The sequence below is a fragment of the Canis aureus genome, chromosome 4, assembly GCF_053574225.1.
Source record: "Canis aureus isolate CA01 chromosome 4, VMU_Caureus_v.1.0, whole genome shotgun sequence".
NCBI lineage: Eukaryota > Metazoa > Chordata > Mammalia > Carnivora > Canidae > Canis > Canis aureus.
Genome location: NC_135614.1, coordinates 2373168 through 2392229, shown reverse-complemented (window position 1 = coordinate 2392229; position 19062 = coordinate 2373168). Strand labels below are relative to the sequence as shown.

Genomic DNA, 19062 nt, shown 5'->3' with positions numbered 1-19062 from the left:
TAAAATCTTAAAAAAAATAAACCCGGGGATCCCTGGGTGGCTCAGTGGTTTGGCGCCCGCCTTTGGCCCGGGGCGCGATCCTGGAGTCCAGGGATCGAGTCCCGCGTGGGGCTCCCTGCATGGAGCCTGCTTCTCCCTCTGCCTGTGTCTCTGCCCCCTCCCCCATCATGAATAAATAAATAAATAAATCTTTTAAAAAAATCAACCCTTTTTGAAAGTCACATATATTGCTGAAGTTACAATGTAAGATATTATTTTATCTTATGTTATAATATTTAAATTGTTATAAGATATGAGATATATTAGCTAGAATAGAAATTTTCTACCATACTTTGACCAGTGTTCCCTTTATATACATGAAAAAAAGTTAAAATAGACTTGGCAAGCTGAGACCTAGATGAACACACCTGGTGGACCCAGGCAGTGTGCTACTACTCCAGATGTGTGAGAAACAGAGGTTTCTTTCTTTTTATGGTGACAGAAGAAACAAAGATACAAGAAACCCAGCCTGACTACTTCATTTGATATACTGTTGGTTACAGGAATCCAGAGAAAATGAAACATGAACAGAAGTTCTATCCAAATCATATGTGTACACCAAGATTAACATCACCATTACAAAGTGAAAAGCTGACTCAAATCCTGCTAATGAAGATCCCATCTATTTATCCTTTTTTCAGCACAGAAGTAACTAACCGAATCATGACATAAAGTGTGTCTTTTAAAAGACTGTGTGCTTTCCAAGTCCAAAGCAGACCAACCTATAAAGAAGTAGTACTTACTCTTAAAATTTTTTTAAATCCCATACCAAGTACAAATGCTGTCTTTGACTTCCTATGCAGCTTGGACAGGATTGTTTTAGGGCAACTAAGTTCAGAAGGGTCTATAAAAAATTGTGGCAAAGTCTTGTCCTTAGATATGTGTTTGTATCTACAAGAATGTTAATTTGTTATATAGAGTTATCTGAGCCAAGTTGTTCTTGGGACTCAAAGGGTGGAGAAGCCAAATCTTTTTGGAAGGATTCCAGGAACTTCTCAGTTGCAAGAATTTCACTTGAGAGATACTTTAAAGGACCAGTAAGATTTAAATAGAAGGAGATGCAAGGCATGCTAGTCAGGCAAAAATTACCTTATGTGCAGAGACTCTCTGCTATTTTTCTGTCTGAACCTGGAACATTCCACCTCGGATACTTTGCATGTACTATTCTATCTGTCTGGAACGCTCTCTGGAAATCTATACAGCTTGCTTCACTTCCTTTAGGTCTTCCTCTAGGGTCACCTGCTCACAGCATTCTCTGACCAACTCATCTGAAATGACGTGCACTCTCTTCCATGATTCACAATCTCCTCATTCTACCATCTTTCTCCTCATCATAAATACCACCACCCAACATCATGTATATTTACCTCTTCATTTATTGTCTCTTTATAATCACTGTAATATGAGCTCTCTGAGACCAAGAACTTGATCCTTTTTTTAATCTCTGAATCTCTAGTTCCTAGAACACTGCCTGGCCCACAGTAGGCTCACAACAAACACTAACTGAATAATAAATAAGTAGTGCCACTTTTGTGTTTCTTACTGCAGAAACAAAATCTGACAAACCCACCCCATATTGTCCTTTCGACCATGGCCTTTTCTTTCTACACACCCATGTTAAAGTCATCACTGGGACTCCTAGGTGGCTCAGTGGGTGAGGGTCTGCCTTTGGCTCAGGGCGCGATCCCGGGATCCTGGGATCGAGTCCCGCTTCGGGCTCTCTGTGAGGAGCCTGCTTCTCCCTCTGCCTGTGTCTCTGCCTCTCTCTGTGTGTGTCTCTCATGAATAAATAAATAAAATATTTAAAAAAAATACTGTCATCACTAATAGCATCATTTATAGTGAATTACGAGATTCCAGACTAGGAGCTTGAGGCTTAAGCAGATCAACTATTTTTTCTTGCTATTGAGAAGTAGCCTTAAAAAATATTATTATAATCTGGTTTGAAGGGTGCTGATCTGTGGGCATAATCATGAGGAGACCAACAGTCCTAATCCTGTAAATTTTGATCTGATGATGGCTGGATAGAAGACACTCACTGGAGGCACTGCTTCTCTGGAACCTGCGGACCCAGACACACACTTAAGTGTATGGATCGTTTGAGCAGCGCCAGGAACTCAGTTGGGCCTGAAATTCTCCCATTTCTCAGGGCTTGAAACTGTATGTGTAAATGGAAACTTTTGTCTGGGCTGTGAATCAAAGTGGGAAACAATGCTTGTACAGGAGGTGTGGCTTCAAAGCAGGTATTTAGAAAGTGAGGTAGGTATTTTATTGGGATCATATAAAAACCACTGTCCAGTAGAATTTGGGGTTGTTACAAGCTTAACTTAACTGATCTCTAAAGGGCGATGAGATGCTTGGGATTGGTATCAAGAAATTCACTGGGGGATCCCTGGGTGGCTCAGTGGTTTAGCGCCTGCCTTTGGCCCAGGGCGTGATCCTGGAGTCCCAGGATCGAGTCCCACGTCGGGCTCCTGGTATGGAGCCTGCTTCTCCCTCCTCCTGTGTCTCTGCCTCTCTCTCTCTCTTTGTGTGTGTGTCTATCATAAATAAATAAATAAATCTTAAAAAAAAAAAAGAAATTCACTGAATAGAGAGTATCTTTGGTTAAAACAAACTCATTGATCATTTTGATTTGAGGGTATCTACTGCTCTAACATTTTAAAGAATGATTTGGTGTATGTTATTAGGTGGCTGATATTTTACCTTAAATATGTTTTTTAACCACAAAATGCTCTTGTGCTCCCAGAATGTAAGGTCCTTCTCAGTTTTTACCAATTTCCATTCCAAAGTTCTCCAACCATTCTTTTCTCCTATTCTCTTTTATTTCAGTGTTTCTCATCTAGATGTTCCTCATTATGATCCCCCTAAGAAGCCTTTTCAATGTTGTTGGGTTTTGTTTTGTTTTGTTTTGTTTTTATAACCTCCTTTCTAACCCATGAGAATTTAATAGCATACATATACTGTGTATCTATTTATAACATGTGGCCATTCAGCAAGCTGGAAATCTTTGCAATCTCTGCCACTCTTATTTGCCCTGTAAGAACCCATTTTTACTGCTTAGGGGGTAATATCGTCTGCGTAGAATGTCTACCTTAGCCATCAACCAGGACAGTATCAGTGCAGAAGTGACTCTGTGGCTCCTCACACTTCTCTATGTCTTTAGTCCCCTTTATCATTCCCTGGAAGCTCTAACCCTGACGTGATCCCCTCGTGTAAGCCTCAGTATCAGTATCCCTGCTCCACCATCTCTGTGGGAATCCTCTGACCCTGCAGGACTGGTTATAGAGTTGACTCATCTGCTATTGAGAAAGAAGGATTTCCAGTAAAACATCTCTTCCACTCTTGCTCCTTAATACTGGGTTTCTGAGCAGTCAAGAAGATCAGTATGTTTTTCTAAGGCAAAATAAGAAAACCCAAGCATGATTTCATTTATCTCCAGCTGCTTACTGTTTTTTTCCTAGTTACACGGCTGCAGGTGTCCTTAAACTTGCTGTGTTCCCTGGCAAGTCTGCCTGTTCTTACCACCCAAGTACAGTGCAGATAAGGCACAGCCTAGATAGAGCCACTGTTGTGTGGTTTTTTTTTTTTTTTTTTTACATGATTTACATAGTTGTTCCATTCCTGTGCCATCAAAGAGTTTTGGAGTTTTTGTAATATCTCAGTCTTTTAGAAAATCACCTGGTTCCCAAGGCTGTGATAAAATTACAGCAGTCCTTAGCACCCGAGCCTCCCGGCTTCCTGCTCTTGAGAGGCAGTCATTTTCAACTCTTTGGCTATTTTTTTTTTCTGTTATTTACAGCATGTTTCTAAATACCATGCGTAGACTGCTGTGTCTTGCTTTTTGGCTTTTAGAATTTACTCCCTACCATAGAAAATCTCTTTCCTTATACTCCCGAGAGAATTACATTAAAATTTTGGTTATATCGGTATTGAATATGAACATGTTTTGATGATGTAGATTTTGCTCACTGCTGAACCATTTAGTGAACATAGGATATTTTCTCTTTTTATATTTTTGTTTTAGTTTTCTCAGAGTTAATACTTGTCTCATGTTCTCCCTTCCTCTCTCATTCCTTTTTCCTTCCTCCCTTCCTTCCTTCCTCCCTCCCTCTCTCCCTCCCTCCCTCCCTCCCTCCCTTCCTTCCTTCCTTCCTTCCTTCCTTCCTTCCTTCCTTCCTTCCTTCCTTCCTTCTTCCATCTGCCCAGGAGTCTTCCAGAACTGGTGGTTCTCTAGACCTGACATTTATCTGCACTCTTAGGGTTTTCCTTCACTATACTCCTCCCTGCATTGTCCCTTTCTTCAAAGTGCCTCAATTTTATTATCTGTAGTATGAGAAAGATACTTACTGTACTTGCCTCTTCTGATTATCAGGAAGATTAAATGAATATATGTGTAAGCACTTAGTAGACCTTGCACATAATTTGCACCCCCAAAACACAGTAACTATTTGTTATTATTGCTATTACATACCCTATTTTATTGTTACTTTTTTATTATTATCTTGTCTCATTGCAAAGTTTCTATGAGATGATATAAGTAGAGTGGGAGATCACTGTGGAAGAAGTTAAGAGCCTTGCAGAGTTATGTAATTGTAATTGTCACACTTACTATTAATGATCCACCATACTGTAGGCTTCTTTCAAGGGTCAATCAGAGCAGATACCGTTTGGAGGAGAGAAGGATGGTTCTTTGCAGTCTGGCAGAGAGGTGCTGGTTGACCTGTTGGCCATACCTCCCTGTACTCTGGCCTTCCTAAGACAAGCCCATTTTCTGTGAAGGTTGGAACTGAACCATAATCTGAATTTAAATCAAATGGTAGTGTCTTTTAATAGTCTTCTACACTCTTGTGAACTTTAATCAACTACTCTAGTGTTGAATGAAACTGGAGAACATCAAAGCATGAGTGGCTATGTCGAAACAGAGAACTCACTTGTACAGGCTATTTAGTTAATTCGTTAAATGGAAAAGACTCAAAATGAAGGGGATTTAGATGTTACTTTGTAGTTACTCTGGTTTTGGGGTGTAGAGGATACACACACAAATAGACATATACTTTTTTAAGATAAAGAAGTAAACATTAGCTTGTTTTCTATTGTGATTATTTCCATTGCAAATGTTTGCTTTGGTGGTTTTAAATCATATTAATGATATCGAATAATGCAAACCCAAGACAGGGAAGTGTTTGTTGAAAAGAAAGGAGGGTTCTTGACAAAAGGAATTTGAGGTTCAGACTTGCCTAGGACCTTGTCATTTGTGAAGCTTCTGTGGTAATTTTGTAAGCAATCCTCACGTTTGCCATTACAAACAGGTGGTGTCTCTGCAGCTGAAAATCCAAATGTGTTTGAGTGAATGTTAGGGCACTGGCCTGCCTCATCACTGCTGTGCTCTGTGTTCCATCTAATCCTTGGCTCCTTTTCTATTCACAACTAATTTTGTATTGAACACACTTGCTTTGGTGACAGCTGAATACTTGTCTTTGACGTAAATCAAAAGAATAATTCCACAATGAATCACACAAGTGGCTTATCTTTTTAAAAGGGTGTTCACCCCCTCCTCACTTAGATTTTAATAAACCTAATTTTTTAATATTCATGTAGGTTGCAACTCCCTAAGGCAACTGTTTACAACAGTTTGATATTATTTGGATGCACTTTCCAAGTTGCCTGTGCTGTGTGACGTTCACCAAACACCAACCTCTAGCTTATGTTTGCTCCAAATCAGGTAGTAAAAAATCTGGAACAACAACAACAAAAAAAAAGTTTAATGAGATAACATACTTTTCAGAAAAATGGACTAGCATAGCTAATATGCTTAATTTTCCTAAATTCAATTCAGCTGAGAGCAAGGAGGATTATTTCAATGTATAGAGTAGAAATTGAATATGCTCTATAGAAATATGTGCTCATAATCTATATGTATATAGAGTAGAATTGAGTAGAAAATTGTATTTTATGATCAGTTTCTTGGGAGCTTCTGTCCTTGTAGAACAAATGGCTAGTAGTGGAAATGCTGATAGGTGTAGGAAACCAGTATGACTTTCATACAGAATGATTCACTGGTGATAATATAAATATTAATGTTTACAAAACATGCTGTGTGCTTGCCCTGTGTTAGAACAGTGGTAAGTATTTCCTTTGTAATACCTCATTTATCCTTAAAACAGAACTACAAAGTAGTTATCTGCTGATTAATAAGTGAGCATAACAAGCCACACATACATTTGATGATTTGTCCAAACCAGGTTTCAAACAAATGAGAGTCTGACTCTGGTTTTAAAGGTGTTTGCAGGGATCCCTGGGTGGCTCAGCAGTTTAGCGCTGCCTTCGGTCCAGGGCCTGCCTGATCCTGGAGACTCAGGATGGAGTCTGCTTCTCCCTCTGCCTGTGTCTCTGCCTCTCTCCCTCTCTCTGTGTCTATCATAAATAAATAAATAAATAAATCTTTTTAAAAAATCTTATTAAAAAATAAAGGTATTTGCAGTCTTTGGACTAAAAAATGAATCTCACAGACTGATAGAAAAGAATTGGAAACTAATTTAGTAGTCTCATGTAAGTAATGCACTGTTGCTATAAAAGATGACAAATAGAAATCCTCAATTTCTGTATGTGGTTTAGATTTTCCAAACAGATAAAAATTAAGGGAAGAAGAGCAGACTTTTCAGACATGAATATGTGCTAGTGGGAAGGCCATTGTGCTCAGCTTCTTTGATTATCAGCTGTCTTGAGAGAATTAAAAGCCTCTTCAGGAACAAAATTAAGTATCCTGGGGAAAACATGCTTGATCTGAATTTCACAATCTACCTTAAGGAAATAAAACGATAAAGACTATTCTTCATATGATCGTGTGTCTTCAATGATCATAGGTTGTTTTTTGTTAAAAATTGTTTAGTTTTGTAGACTAATTTTTATCTGATCCTATTATTCATTTTCCTTTGAAATTTAAATTCGAGCAAATGACAATTTGTTGTCAAGGTGGAAACTTACTGTTGACCTATGTAGAAAAGCAGAGGAATAAACATAAAAGACAGGTGTTCTCTCTAGAACAATATTGTTCTCTGGGGTGATGAGTAGAATCTCTAATGGGCATTTCATTTTGAATCTTTTTGTTTTGAAGGATAAATGATCAGGAATGGGAACTAGAATGAAATGGATTTGTATCTTCTTTCTAATGAAAATATATCCATCTGTGCTAATGACTATGAGGCATCAGTGTATCAGTAGCAGTTGTGAACTATGTGTTCTTTTTGCTACCAATTGATATTTTCCTTCTTTTCCGAAAATGATTTCATGGATTTCTAGTTTGTAAGTCAAGACAAGGAGGGGAAAGTTTAAATTAAAGAAGCATAAGGCTTAATGAGTATGCCCTTACCTCTCAGACTCATTCCAGGATTGGTAGGCAAGGAGACTTTCTGGGAGGGTTTGTATGCATCCCTCCTCCTCTTCCTTGGAAACTCTTTGGCAGCCCACAGTACTGCCAGCTAATAAGCTGCTTTAGCCTTCTTTTTAGATAGGAGAATGTGTAATTGGGGAATATGAGGAGCTGGGTCACGCCATTGTTGATGAAGAGGGAGGAAGGAGAACCAGTAGGAAGGAATGTGGTTGCTGAAATTGCTTTTTCAATTCATCGAGCAAGAGTATGGAACAAGAGGATAAACTTGTAATATTATGGGAATTCAGTGGTTCATCTGTAGGATGAAAAAAAGGTCTGCGATACCAGAATCCTGTGATATCTAGAGGCTGCTTAATAACAGAACTGACTGGGTGAATTTGCAATCACCCTACCATCTGTTTCTGAATTTGGGGAAAGAAGATGCATGTGAACTTTTCATCATCTTTCTAAGATGCGAAGAAAACAATTTCAGCTGTGAATATGTGTTGCTCACACATGCTGTTTTCAAAAGAAAAAATGTGTGAATGGAAAAAATTTTAAGATGTGAAATTCATAGATTTCATGGTAGAATAAAAAATATAGTCTAGTATATTTTAGAGCAAGTGTTCTGCACTTCTGGGTAAACTTTAAGCTCGTTCCATTTGGTTCTGTGAAGAAAAGAAAAGGGAACTTGGGTGGCTCAGTGGTTGAGCGTTGAGCTCAGGTCATGATCCTGGGGTCCTGGAATCGAGTCCCACATCCTGCTTCCTGTGAGGAGCCTGCTTCTCCTGCTGCCTGTGTCTCTGCCTCTCTCTCTGTGTCTCTCATGAATAAATAAATAAAATATTTTAAAAAAATAAAGAAAAGAAAAAGAGATTACTCCATACTTACTTTTTCAGAGTATTGCCATAGAAGCTGACAAAAGGTTGACTTCCTAATGAACAATAAATTATAAATTCATGGTGGTATGGTTATTATCCTTAATACTCATAAATTATGTTTTAAACCAGTATATGAAATTTAAAAATTAAATTTTCATTTTTGCTTTTTTCATAATTTTACATATATATGTATATCTCTATTAAATATGTTAAATATGTTAACATATAACAAATATGTTAACATATATCTCTGTTAAGTATGTTAAAAAATTTTCATGAGCAAACAAAAGATTTTTGTGGTTAAAATCTAGCTAGTGGACAGACATTTTGTGTTTACATTAAGAACCAGTATTTGTGTGTAGTCCATGATATTGTACACCAAGTGTTGTATTACTTGAATTTTAACCTATGTCTTAGAAGCATTTGTGATTTTGAGTCCATCAATCTTTGATATATTGGGGAGACATTGCTGTTTTTTAAAAAATACTTTATTTGAGAGAGAGAGAGAGCATAAGCAGGGGGAAGGAACAGAGGGAGAGGGAGAAGCAGACTCTCTGCTGAGCAGGCCCACCCCTGCTAAAGCCAAACTAGATCCCAGAACGCTGGGATCATGACCTGAGCCAAACAAAGATGCTTAACTGGCTGAGCCACCCAGGTAACCCAACATTTGTGTGTTTTTTTTATGGTTATCTTTATAGTTTATTGAAAACCTTGAAAGGTTTTAATTATTAAAAATAGCATTCTTCAAAATCCATTTGCTTTAGATGAAGGAGCTGAAGTTTTCTATGTGTTTTTTCCGCCTGCCCTGGATATTTCTTAGGGAGAAATTATGGTGATATTGGCAGTACAGTCGGACAAAGTGTGGTGCCTGAGAAGGAAGATGTCACCCCTGAGAATTAGTCCTTTGGTGGTTGGTTTCCTTGCTGCTGCCTCATGGGACATTGGTGCATGCCATTCTTGGTGACTTTGTTCTTTTTTTTTTTTTTTTAAAGATTTTATTTATTTATTCATGAGAGAGACAGAGAGGGAGAGAGAGAGAGAGAGAGAGAGAGAGAGAGAGAGAGACAGGCAGAGGGAGAAGCAGGCTCCATGCAGGGAGCCCGATGTGGGACTTGATCCCAGGTCTCCAGGATCAGGCCCTGGGCTGACGGCAGCGCTAAACCGCTGAGCCACCCGGGCTGCCCAGTGACTTTGTTCTTTATAATGAGATGGGAGCTCATAGGAGGATAAGGGCAAATCCAGTGTGTGTTAAGCATGAACGTGTCTTTGAAATAGACCTTGAAGGATCTGTGGGATTTCTGAAGCAGAAATGATGTTTGTAGAGAAAGGCAGGGTGGGTTTTGTGGTAGGTGCATTTGGGGCAGAGGTTGGATGCATCGCCCAGTTTGTCTGAAGCTTAGGATAAAAGCAGGAAGGAAGTGAAAGACAAGACACAGCCACGCTCTAGTCTAAGAGTCCTTGTACTGCTAATCTTTATATGGTACCTGTTTCTCTGACTTGTCATGTTTTTGAAGGCAGAGACATCTATTTCTTCTTGTTTTAATCCATAGTATTGCCTCATTGAATTTGTGGATTTGACTTGATTTGACTTTAGATATCCAGCTCTCAAGAGAATTCTTTTTTTTTTTTTTTCTCAAGAGAATTCTTATAAGTACTTATAGGGTCAAACAAATTTGAGTATCATGAGCTCCCACCCAGCCTTTGCATTAACTTTTTTGGAAGAATTAGGATGGTAGTGTTATGCCTTTTGTCTCTTTAACCACATGAAGATAGAATTTGTCTTGACATTTGGATTTTTATTTAAGTTATAACATCACATACAATTGGGATTTAAGATTTCATGTTAGGAATTCACAAGGGAAGACTTTTATAAGACTATTAAGTTTATCTGCCTGTTATTTTGAAGGACGGTAGTTAAAAGGATCAGATTGTACATGATTAAAGCTTTTGGACTTTAGGCATCTACAGTCCATATTATTCATATATCCCGAAATTTAATAAAATTAAATGTTAACAATGTTCACGTAAACCATCAGAATGCAAATGGGGAGCAGTTCACTGTATAAAAAGATAAAACAAACAAAACTTCATCCTTGCATTCTAGATTACATCATTCTTCGTGGTCTTATTGTACAGCACTTGATCCAGAGGACCTGGAACAAGCTTAACTTGTGTGATGCGAGTGGAAAGCAATTGTATTTGTATCTTTCTCCCACTGCCTCTTCATGTCATCTCAATAGGGCTTTGCTTTCTTCTGCTCCTGTATGAAAACAAACAGTCCAGGGACTTTCTGGCTCCCCTGTCACACACCAAACTCAATTTAGTAATCAGACTGTATACTTCATCCAATGGTCCAAGTTCTAACATGGGGTAAGAATGGATCATTCCTTTGCTGGCTCGGGCTCCTTGAGGAGCAAGGTGTGTGGGCAGAGGAAGAGACTATGAAGACTTCTTGTTTTTGGAGACATGAGATCTCTCGCATAGCCTCTTGGTTCAGGGGTTCTTTGGTGCTCCAAAGCACACTGTGTGTTTACCTCTGTCCAACACTTCCCTCACTTTATTGTAACCAACTATTTCCCTTCCTTAAAGATGAGAGGGACATAATGTTTTCTGCATCCTTACTTTCCTGGCACCTTATATAATAGTCACCATCAGGAATGTAGTAGGCATCAGGAACAGATGCCAAATGAAAGAAATGAAAGACTCCTGAGTGGAGCTCTCAAAGTTCTTGTGAAGTTTTAAAGAAGTTGAGGTGTTCTGAATCTACCTGGGAGATTTTGATTCAATAGATGGTTAAAGTTTCACAGGGGATCCTGATTTATAGCAGAGTTGAAAGCCACTGAGCTGGATTTATATTAAGTTTTTGTAAATTTAATAGTATTGACACACTTTAAGGAACATTTAAATTTTAGTCTAAAAATGTGTTTCATAATAAGAAATCTTAAAGAGGTTTTTCCTCACTCTGAGTAAGATTATTAAAAGTACTCACTATCTTTTAAGACTGGTAAATAAGTATTAATTTCAGTATAAATCCTCTGGGACTACTATGCTAGCTTCCCCAGTTATTTTACTTAGTAAGTTTTATGTGAATGGCCAAAGTTTAAATGTATTTTTTAGCCTTATTTTTTTTTTTAGCCTTATTTTTTAGAAAGAAAGAAAATGAAACTTTCATAAGCCTACTGTGATGTTAAAACATTAAAACAGCAGAACACCATGATGCAGATTGTTTTCTCATATATGACCAATAAGTCTAGTGGCCATTTGATAACTTCATCTAATTTCTTACAAGTTTGTCTACTTTTAAAAAGGATTCACATTTTTAAAGGGGAAAAAATGACAAAAGAGTCTATAGAGAGTTCATAAAACCTTTGTATAAGATTCCAGATAGAGTTGGATCTTTTCAAAGGAAACGAATAATAATACATTCCAGTTTATTGATTTTTTAAAAAGATGTACCAACTTTCTTTTTTTTTTTTTTTTAATTTTTAAAATTTATGTATGATAGTCACAGAGAGAGAGGCAGAGACATAGGCAGAGGGAGAAGCAGGCTCCATGCCCCAGGAGCCGGACGTGGGATTCGATCCCGGGTCTCCAGGATCGCGCCCTGGGCCAAAGGCAGGCGCCAAACCACTGCGCCACCCAGGGATCCCCCAACTTTCTTTAATAATTCAACAAATGTTTATTATATAAGACATCCTGGTTATCATAAAATGGCAAGATTATGCTGTATGTTTAGAATGCTTGTTAAAAAGAATTCTTCCTAGGTGTCTAGCTGGCTTAGTCAGTAGAGCATGTGACTCTTGATCCTCAGGGTCATGAGTTCAAGCCCCATGTTGGGTAGAGAGCCTACTTAATTAAAAAATAAATAAATAAAATAATTCTTGGAAACATCATGTCATTAGCGACAATTAGTATTTTTTGACTTCCACACTACCACAGTGTTCTTAGTCTTTTATTTGGGAGGCACTGACGTTTTATTAAAGTGACTTGGTGGGGGGGGGGGTGTTATGAATCTGCATTTGATTATATAAGGTTAATGTTTCATTAATAAATACTTAACATTTAAGTATATTTTATTTTTTTTTAAGATTTTATTTATTTATTCATGAGAGAGACAGAGAGAGGCAGAGACATAGGCAGAGGGAGAAGCAGGCTCCATGCAGGGAGCCCGATGTGGGACTCGATCCTAGAACTCCAGGATCACTCCCTGAGCTGAAGGCAGATGCTTAACTGCTGAGCCACCCAGGCATCCCTTAAGTATATTTTAAATATTAAACTCCTCATTAAGATGCCCATAAGGAATGTTAATTTTATTTTATTTTTTAATTTTAATTTTTTTTTAATTTTTTTTTTATTTATTTATGATAGTCAGAGAGAGAGAGAGAGAGAGAGGCAGAGACACAGGCAGAGGGAGAAGCAGGCTCCATGCACCGGGAGCCCGACGTGGGATTCGATCCTGGGTCTCCAGGATCGCGCCCTAGGCCAAAGGCAGGCGCCAAACCGCTGCGCCACCCAGGGATCCCCTAATTTTAATTTTTTTTAAAGATTTTATGTATTTATTTATTCATGAGAGAGACAGAGAGAGGCAGAGACATAGGCAGAGGGAGAAGTAGGCTTCTCACAGGGAGCTTGATGTGGGACTCGATCCCTGGACTCAGGATCATGCCCTGAGCAAAGGCAGGTGCTCAAGCACTGAGCCACCCAGGTGTCCCAGGAATGTTAATTTTAAAAAATTGCACTTATGTATTGTTTTTACGTACATTTATGTATGTGTGACTTGCTATTTATAAAAAGAATTTCTTTGCTCTCCAAATATATTAACTGGTCATTCTTGATTTGACCTCCAAAACATAGTTCAGGAAATATTCAATTCTCTTATCCTTTTATTGAGAAATTCCACTCATCCATGTGAATTTACCCTGTGGATTGCATCACCTCTCCTGTGCTCTTTATCTGTCCACTTATCTATATTAGGCTAGTTTTAGTCTCTGGTTTTCTTTGCCAAACCGCACCATACTGATGCCAGATTTTTTATTGGACTAGCCAATGTGATTATTTTTTTAACCCCATGAAGAATGAAGGTTATAATTTATATTACACTGTAGAATGCACATAATACAATAATTGTAAGGCACGTATATGCAATTATCCCCTGTAGCTGACTTGTCTTCATTGTTAAGTTATGACATGGATAACATTCAGGAAAATGAAGGCTATGGTGACACCTTAACCAAGAGACAATAAATAAGTAAAAAAAGTCACTTACCTATCATGGTCGAAAAAAGGGAGTTTTCTTTTATATTTTACAAAATGTTTGCATTTGATGCAAAGATAAAAGACCATTTCAATGATATTAGGAAGCTTTAGAATTACAGGACTTGGGCAGAGACTGCATTTTTCCTGTTGCAGACTTTGTTGAAATTTTCAGTTTCACTGTGTTCAGTGAGTTAATGTTTTCAATGCTGCAAATCTTGAGAAAGTGACTTTGCCTTGGTGCCTGCATGTAGGGAGCTCCTGGGAAGTCAGTAAGTCATCTTTTGCTTCGTTTCATTGTTATGGTTGTTGTTGTTGTTGCTGTTTTCTGCATTCCTTTTTTCCTTCAGAATGAGCATTGGAAGAGTGGGGATTGCAGTTGTATCATGCCACACTTCACAGATTTAGTTTTAAAAGACAACCTCGAAAAAAATTAAAAAAAAAACAAAGATAGTCTCAGCAATCGAGAAAGCAAAGATTTTGTAATGAGGATAAGTTATGAAATACTTTGGCAGGAGTAAAACCCATGGAACGCATGAAGGCAGTGATCACATAGAATAAGTCATTATGGGACAAATTTGCAACTAAGAAAATTTAAGTATGGTAGGAGAGGATAGGCCCCAAGATCAGAGGACGTGGGTGCTACTTTGGTTTGATCTCTACCGAGTTGCATAAGTTTTGTTTGATCTTTAGTTTTCTTATCTGTGAAACAGAGTTAGCACTATCAATTTCAAAGAGCTGTAGCCAGAGCAAAATGGGCTAAAGCATGTTAGAGTCAGTTGCAGGACACTTGTACTTATGGAATTCTGGGAAATTGAAATTCCACTTTGTTTCTTCCTCAGTGTTTCTTGATATTTTTAGGACATGCATCAAAAAAATATATACAGCAGGTGTGCAATGTTGATCTTCATATTTTTGCATTAAAAATCATATGCAATCAAGAAGTTAAAACTCTCATGATGATAACTTGTTTATGGAACATTTTGACTGGAATAGAAGCTCTTTACCACATATACTCAAAGACCACCTGAAATCCATTTATCCAAAGGTATCCATTAACCACTTAGCATGTGTCTAGGGCAGCACCATGGAGGAATAAAGACAGTGGAAATGAAGAAGAAAGACAATATCAGATCGCAGTTTTTGAGCAATATTTTGGGAAGCTAAGACATTCAGTGAAACTATTTAACAATTATTCAATATATGCTTGAGTGGAATGTTACTGTAAAATGATGTTACTAAAATGTAGAGTCAGAAAATATTTGAAGTAGGATTAAATTGGTAAATTTATAAAAAGCCTCATTCAGAGTGACTGGTACAGTGTAGAAGCCCAATAACTAGTAGATTTAAAAATTAAAGGTATTATTCTGATTTTTTCCCCCTAAGAAATAGAAAAGCATCAAGAAGAAAGCTTTAAAACTGCAGGCCGAATGCCTCTTCCTTTGCGAAGCTACATCGAATGTCCAAAGACTATTAACCTGTTTCTCTACTGTGTGTCCATAGATTTCCGCCATACCTATGTTAGTGCTCCTTACACATAGTATGGCAATTGGTGGTATATCCTTCTAGGTAGACCAGTAATTTCTCCGGGGAGCTGAGAAGATTTTATATAACTATATGGTCCAAGTCCTTATAACACAGGACCTGGAACATAAGAATCCCTAAAGGACTATTTGTTTAATTAAATAATGGATTTTGAGCTGGACATGGGAAGAAATATTAGATTTGTGTTCATGGCAGGACATGGAGGGTAGAGTCTCTTCAGGAATGGGAACCATCTTTAAAGATGTGGAGATTGAAATGAGCATGTCACTTCATTCATTCATTCATTCATTCATTCAACAAACACCCATTAAGTAGCAATTTGGTGCCAAGCACTTGAGTAAAAACAGATATAGCCTCTCCCTCTGGAACATACAGACTAGTGGGAGAAATTGGCATTAATCAAACAGTCATGACAGTAAGTACACATTTGTAGCTGTGATAAATTCCACAAATGCGAGGTACATGGAGCTCTAAGACAGTGTTTGACCTGGTCAGAGAGCACAGAGTGTTATGTGCAATGTGGTGACAGGAGGAGGATTCTTAACCACAAGGAACAGGGTTGCAGACACAATGTGATGTTTTGAAAGAAGGCTGTGGAGCCAGTGCAAGAAGGTAGGGGGCAGAAAGTAGTGGGTGTTAGCCTGAAGAAGGCAGTGGGGACCAGATCAGATAGTTCCACCTTAAGGACGTGTGACTTTCTTGTAGAACAGTCCAAACCATTGAGAAATCTTTAATCTTAACATGAGCAGTGAAGGGGTGGCAGAAATCATCAGACTTTCACTCTGGCAATTCAAAGAGCTGACTCTGGCTGCAGTGTGGGTGATGCAGGGAGTCAGGGCCAGAGTGGATTCCAGTTGAGGGTCAAGGAGGTTGTTTGCAGCCCCTTGGAGACTTGGATGTGAGTGCTAATGATGGAGACAGAGTAGATGGATAACGGGACAAAGAAGGATTGGTAACCTCACTATAAGTGATTTAGGAATAACAAGAATTAAGGTTTAATGGTTTATTCTGAGATGAGTGCTGAAAGGTGTAACCTTAGATGCAATAGATCAAACTCAAATCAAATGACCTTTCACATCTCTGCCTTTACCTTTACTTCATTTACTCAATCATTTTTACAGTGAGTCATTTACTTACTCGTTCATTCACTCAGTACTGACTGTGCCTACTATGTGTCAACACAAAACCATGTACCCTTGTTAACCTCAATCTCCCTTTCCTCTGTTTCTCCATTTGTTGTAATTTCTCTCACTAAAGTGCAACTCTAACCTGTTCTTCCAAGAGCACTTTGTGGGCCTTCCTAGTTAGAAATAGCAGCCCTCACCCAGCCTTCCAGAAATGTCACAACTCTCAAACAAGAAGGCATTCCACTTGGTCAGTAGTAGTAAGGGCAAAGAGCCTCTTTTTCACATTTGGTTCCTCCCACTGGAACAGAGACCCACAAAGTATAGGCACATGGTAAATGCTTATTCAACTAAGGTAAAGTAAATTGAAGAAAACAAAGGTGGGAAATGTTCCACAGAATGAAATTAAATTGTCTCCAAATGATGATCAGATTCTGCCAATGTCCCTAATTTTATTTATTACTTTTATTATTTTCCTGGCAAATGATTATTAATTTGTATTATTTTTCATGTTGAACCTTTAAACGCTCCATTCCTTGTAACTGTGTTCTTTCAGAAATCTCTGATGGGTTAGGTAATCTGACCTTCCTTGTGACAAATGGGGCTTTCAGTGGTATGCTGGACCAGCTGTTTCTGGCTCAGGAGAGCCCAGTGCGCCCGCTCCTATTCAGTGATGTTGCTTTGGTAGCTTGAAATTGGCAATAATGACAGTATTTTCACCACGGAAACTGCCAAGTGCTACAAATCAGAGCTTTGGTCTTTCCCTCAGAAAGCTGGGTTTTTAGTTACTGTCCAGTACACTACTGCTTTGAATCCAAAAAAACCAAAAAATAAAACAAAACTAAGATTAGTGGATTACAATAAGCAAGTGTGTATGTGTGTGTGCACATGCGCATATACACAGGTTGAAGTGGTTTGGAGCTATTTGTAAGACCCATGGGAAAAAGTGAGATTCTGTTATTCATATCTTCACTTTGCACCTTATTCATCCTGTCACTCATTCAAAATGCTCTTACTGGTGACTATAGCAAGCAGTTGTCTTCATCCTCAAATTGATCACAACCTAGTCAATGGGAGACAGTAAGGATGCTTGTGCAATATAATGAGAATGGACTCTGAACTAAAGTAGAAGCCATGCAGATGGAAATGGGTTTAAGAACTATGTAGGAGGGAAAACTGAAAGTACTTGACAATAGGCCAGAGAGAATGAGGACTGGATGGTAATTGCCAGTTTTCTAGATTATGCAGGTAGATGGATGGTTATCTATCTCCAAAATGAGAATTACAGAGAAGTGGGTTTAAGGAAGATGTGGGTAGGGCAGGCAGAGGTCAGTGAAGGGGATGGGTGTAACTTAAGCAGTGCAGTGTTAATCTGAAATTATTTTAGAATACCTAGAAGGTACTCTGAAACATGTACTTGAAAATTGGAAAGAAATTGGGTGATAGTCATTTAAAGTCATTGCCCTGTGGTGGTATTTTTTTTTTTAATTTTTATTTATTTATGATAGTCACACACACAGAGAGAGAGAGAGAGGCAGAGACACAGGCAGAGGGAGAAGCAGGCTCCATGCACCGGGAGCCCGATGTGGGATTCGATCCTGGGTCTCCAGGATCACGCCCCAGGCCAAAGGCAGGCGCTAAACCGCTGCACCGCTGCGCCACCCAGGGATCCCGCCCTGTGGTGGTAATCAAGGCTGAGTGAGATTAAGATGGAGTATTAGTCAAGATTGCAGCAAGAAACATGTCATAGACAAATGGGGTAATCAGGGGAATTTGATGATAAGATGGTTCATAGAGGTTATGGGCAGGATGAAGGAAACCAACTGGGTTGATAAAATATGCTGGGACTAGCAACAGCAAAGAGCCATTGTTACTCTTAGGTCTGGAGAGCTAAAGAGAAGGAGCATTTACCGGAACGTAGACCAGCAGAAGTGAAATCTGTAGATGTGGTTATAGGAGAGAGTTGCCTAACAGTACTTGTAGCCTTCAGCACAGGAACCTGGCCACTGCCAGAAGTAGCCTAGCAAGAAAAGAGGCTTGGGGGATACATATTATGACGTCCGTCTATTCCCAAGATCTGAACTGTGGCCTCCCATTGGCCAAATCCACAATGAGACCAAAGGGCAGGGAAACACTTTGATGCTCCATAAAGGTCGTCTTCCTTGGGCCCAGAGTAGGCCTAGAGAAAAGTGGATAGTGGGACTGTAGGTTGTCATATACAGGAGACAAACCTAATAACAAAAGGTCAAAGCATGCCCAGCAGATTAGTCCTTGAGGATCCTTGGTGAATGTTTTTATTTCACATCGTGATGTGCACAAACAAGTTTATGAAATTGACGGTGGCCACAGGAACAGATCTGTAACATTGAGTGTCATTGTTCTTGCATCAAACATGAGTAGAAGGCTAGAGAGTTGGCCGTTCTCAATAATGGACTCCTCCTTCTCTGTATCCCCTGGACCATCTGTGCCCTGGACTCTCCCAAGTACACACTCAGAAAGAAAGGAGTGTGAGGGAAGATGGGTAATTTTTAACTTCTGTGCACCACAATGATGCTGCCCAAGAAAGGAAGGCAGTGGCAACAGCCAGCAACAAGAAAGGAGTAGCTTGCTGCTTGCTAATCACCCCCACTCCTCCCCACCCCATCACCCCCACCTGGAGTCTGACACTCCTCTTAGAGTGGCAGACATAGGAGCAAGAGTTCAGTGTTTTCCATTTCAGAAATGGTAGTAGATTATTTTACATAAGTGATTAATAGTTCCCTCTTTGGCACAGTTTGAAGTGATATTTCAGAATACAAAATATGACCTGGTTGTGAATTGACAAGGAGTCAGAAATCACTACAGAGAG

At 38.9% G+C, this 19062-nt stretch overlaps 1 protein-coding gene, 1 long non-coding RNA gene and 1 pseudogene across 6 annotated transcripts in view; 2 read left to right on the top strand and 1 right to left on the bottom strand.

The window, feature by feature from the left end:
- Positions 1-19062, top strand: part of CHRM3 (cholinergic receptor muscarinic 3) — a 493903-nt gene that overhangs the window by 14326 nt on the left and 460515 nt on the right. The gene's annotated exons all lie outside the window — the stretch shown is intronic.
- LOC144312055 (EP300-interacting inhibitor of differentiation 1-like) overlaps positions 1-19062 on the top strand; it is a 36102-nt pseudogene that overhangs the window by 14326 nt on the left and 2714 nt on the right. The gene's annotated exons all lie outside the window — the stretch shown is intronic.
- On the bottom strand, positions 5587-18243 carry LOC144312038 (uncharacterized). The gene is made up of 3 exons (XR_013377462.1): positions 18126-18243; positions 13559-13967; positions 5587-5776 (listed from the first exon to the last, which is right to left on the bottom strand). It is a non-coding gene; the product is annotated as an uncharacterized LOC144312038 (long non-coding RNA).